Here is a 4,459-nt window from a genome sequence, read left to right as displayed (position 1 = left end):
TTCTTTTCTAATTGTAACAGACAAAAAGACAAAAAGATATATCTAGACCATCTACATGTCAATGCCGAACTTACCTAATGACAAATCACAAGATGATACGTAAGTACTCGAGGAATATACGAGTGAAGCCGAAGGGCTTGCCCGGTGCGTAAGGCTATTTATGTATACGCATATTATAATTTATTAAAAATCTGATTGAAATTAAAAAAATGTATTAACTGAAACGAACGTTTTTTTTTTATATCCAAGTTTCTTTATTATTTGAAGAAAAAATAAATATTGGATTCAAAAGTCCTAAAAATTTACATCACTTTCATATTTACAAACTCGAATCTATTAAAACATTGAAAATTTCTCCGCAATCATTCTTAATTCAGTTTAACAGCAACGAGTTAAAAAAAACTTAATAATTATAATTATCATTATCACAGAATATTCAACATAGCACCGTAGATATTCATTTTTTAACTCGATTTACACATTATTATAAAACGGTTTATTATTTCATTTATTAAAATTAGTTTTCTGGAATACCTTTCCAGGGAAAAATTGTTCTAATGTTTAAAAATTCATTCAAAGAACAAAATTACAGCAAATAAATATACATATTATGTGTATTTCCAATCGCTGGCGAAAAGCCTTAGCTGGCCTTAGCCGATACAGCACTCGACGGGCATATGCGGGCTTGCCCGACGTGGCGCAAATATTGTGAATTGGTAAACGACTTACGTTTCCGATTACTCTCTAGTTATAGGTACATACACTGAGCTCGTAAAGTTTGGAATAAATTCGATAAATCGTTATTGAAGGGTTTTGACAGGAAATCCTCGGACACGTCAACTTTAGTTTGTAAAATGTCACTTTTTTCAGCCATCGACTTTTTTTTTGTTTTGTTTGTTTTTGAGCTATGACGTCATCGGCAATTTTTTTAAATGGCAACCCATATTTTTTCCACGGATTTCGATAGAGCACATTTTTCTGAGTACGAATATGTCAAAAAAGTATGACCTTCAAGATGGAAGTTTTCGAGATATTCAGTTCCAAAGTTTCAAGAATGCATTATACATACAAGCGATGACAAAATACTAATCATTTATCAAGGAAGCGCTGGAAAAATTACAGTTTTCATAGTTGTCAGAATTTTGAAGTTTGTCCTCGCAAGTTTGTGTTTTATTTTAAGTTGATTAATCATTAATCTATCAGAATTCATTTTATTTGAAAATGGTCCGTTATTTGAGTGAAAGGGAAAAAATCGAAATTTTGATGATGATTGGTCACGGTGACAGAGCTCGCACACAAATAGAAGTTTGCCGTTTATTTAACAAATATCCAAACAGAGAACCAATTACACTGTCCACCGTTAGTAAAATAGAGCAAAAGTTTTTAGAAATGGGTCATGCGAGAGATCGCTCTAGAACGGGTCGTCCACCAGTACAAGAAGATGTTAAATTTAATGTTCTACTAGAGCTTCAGAAAAATCCCCATTTACCCACCCGCCAAGTGGCGGCAAACAACGGAATAGTTCAAAGCTCCGTCTTAAATATTTGAAATTGTACAAATGGCATCCGTTTAAAGTGGTTTTGGTCCAAGAATTAAACGAAGATGATCCTGACCGTAGGTTACAGTTTTGTGAAACCATGGGCTTTTTTTCGCGAGTGAATATTGGTGAATACGTCTGACTTGTAGTTACTGTTTCTATCTCTTTTAATCTTATTTCTAACCTTGTCTAACCTGAACAGATCGCGAAAATGTATATATTCACTATTCAGTGGTGCAGCCTGTCATATGTACTTTGACGACTTTGACATATGGGTTCTAACTTCTAACCAGTAACCATAATTTGTCATACTTTATTGCATCCAGTAATCTAGTGTTGTGGGAATTGGTGTTATCTCACTATATAATATATGTATTTGCTTCAAATAAAACTGAAGGAATATATCAATGCAAAAATTAAACTAGAAAGTTAGGTCGGTTTTTTATGTAATTCATACGAAAAAGGCCTGAATTACAAATAATTCCACCAATATTATCTCTGGCCTAGGTCACAAAAAGAAGAGAATAATCCTGAAGCAAAGTGGATCGCAAATATGTCCCATATAAAAAATTAATCTTACCATTAAGTAAAATATTTGCTGTTTCAACGTCTACGTTTACTAAAACATCTGTGCCTCTAAAATTTAAATTTAAACTGACCACTTCCACAGCCGTATCAGAATCCATCATTTTGCTGAACGATTTTTATCCTCATTCAAACAAAATGTCAAAAANCTGTTTCAACGTCTACGTTTACTAAAACATCTGTGCCTCTAAAGTTTAAATTTAAACTGACCACTTCCACAGCCGTATCAGAATCCATCATTTTGCTGAACGATTTTTATCCTCATTCAAACAAAATGTCAAAAAGAAAAAGGTTAAGTTACCGGCTGACAATACTAGTTGAATATACCAACAGAATATTCAGCTGAAGGGTGAAGAGTTCAGTCATTTGATCTAAACTTGTGACGCCACATAGTAGTTTAAATGACTGACTATTCTCGCAAAAATGTAATATTCACTCATACTACACATACTACAACATATGACTTCACTCGCGAAAAAAAGCCTCATGTTGCAACGCCTGATTGATGACGACGGATTCTTACGCAATATTGTTTTTTCTGATGAGGCTACCTTTTATCTCGACGGCACAGTAAACCAGCAAAACTGTAGATATTGGTCTCCTGAAAATCCACACTGGAAAATCGAAACTCGTAGTCAGTTTCCACAAAAAGTTAACATTTGGGCTGGCCTTGTCGGTAACCATATTTTGGGTTCATTTGTCATTGAAGGCGCATTAACAGGTGAAAAATATTTTGAATTTTTAAGAGATGATTTAGTCCCTGCACTTGCAGTGCTTTACCCAAATGACGTAGATCCCGATCTGCCCAATAACACGATATGGTATCAACAAGACGGTGCACCACCTCATTTTGCACTGATCGTTCGCGACTATTTAAACCAAGTATTTGCTAACCATAGGATTGGTCGAAGGAGAATTATCGAATGGCCCCCTAGATCTCCAGATCTCACTCCCCTAGACTACTTTTTATGGGGCTATTTAAAGAGCAAAGTCTATTTCAATAGACCAAATACCATTGAAGAATTAAAGGACAGAATTCGCAATGAAATTCGAGCCATTCAACCAGATATTCTTCATAAGTTTCTGCAGGAGTTTCAGTGGCGAATGGGATATTGCCAAGAAGTGAATGGAGGTCACTTTGAAAATTTCCTCTGATTTTCTTGTTTACTTTAATTATTTACCATTTGTACAGAAACCTTCTTTCATTTGTTAAAATTGTTGTTGATTATTACTTAAAAAATTAAACAAATTGCTCCTAAAATCTCTTAATATGTTCGATAAGCTATTAAAAAACTTGACCCACTCGATACCTTATACATGGTACATTCTTAAAACTTTGGAAACGAATAGACAGTTTATCCGATACGTGAACATATACGTAGAATTTGACCGTTGCGCATGCTCAAATTCGTATCATGATCATCTACAATCAGCTCAAACTGTCTATTATCTCGAAAACTTCCATCTTGAAGGTCATGCGTTTTTGACATATTCGTACTCAGAAAAATGTGCTCTATCGAAATACGTGAAAAAAAAATATGGGTCGCCATTTAAAAAAATTACCGATGACGTCATAGCTCAAAAATAAACATAACAAAAAAAAAGTCGATGGCTGAAAAAAGTGACATTTTATAAACTAAAGTTGACGTGTCCGAGGATTTCCTGTCAAAACCCTTCAATAACGATTTATCGAATTTATTCCAAACTTTACGAGCTGTGTATAAGCAGGCAAGGAACGGCGTCGTTTAGTTCAGCGGCAGCGGGACAGCCCGAAAGTAATGTTGGTTGCTGCTGAGATCATGATAAAATCATAATTTTAAAATTTGGTAGCGGGAGTTTCAAAGGAGGTAATGCAGTTTAGATTTAATTTTATAAGAATTAGGTCAAATTACTTTGGTATATGTATACACATTTTTCTTTTATTCTTCTGAAATTATCAAGGTGGGCACTGCTCACCCTGCCTACCCCAACGAGCCGCCACTGAATCAAACCCTTCTTTCGATTTGAAAATCAGTTCAGAGCGAACAGCCGAGCTGAGCAGACGTGTTTGTTTGTGAAGTGAAGTGCATTGCAACGAGCAAGATCTACCTGCCTTTATTAAGGCTACCTGGAAAGAATCCCTTTCTTTCCTTTTAATCACCGACCTAATCCCCGGCTTAAGCATAGACGCCGTCGGCATCTTTGTTACAGGTACCTGTGCCGGGGTTATGCCCAGGTAAGTTTTTACTTATTTATCAGTTATTTGCATTACTTTAGAATACATTTCTTTAAAATTGCGACCCCCGACAAACAATATACCAGACAGACAAATACACCAAAAGACACGTACGCCCCCGT

This window comes from Anoplophora glabripennis, unplaced genomic scaffold, assembly GCF_000390285.2.
Source record: "Anoplophora glabripennis isolate ALB-LARVAE unplaced genomic scaffold, Agla_2.0 scaffold1193, whole genome shotgun sequence".
In the NCBI taxonomy this organism is placed as follows: domain Eukaryota; kingdom Metazoa; phylum Arthropoda; class Insecta; order Coleoptera; family Cerambycidae; genus Anoplophora; species Anoplophora glabripennis.
The sequence above is the reverse complement of the archived record's forward strand: the minus strand, read 5'-3'. Positions refer to the sequence as shown.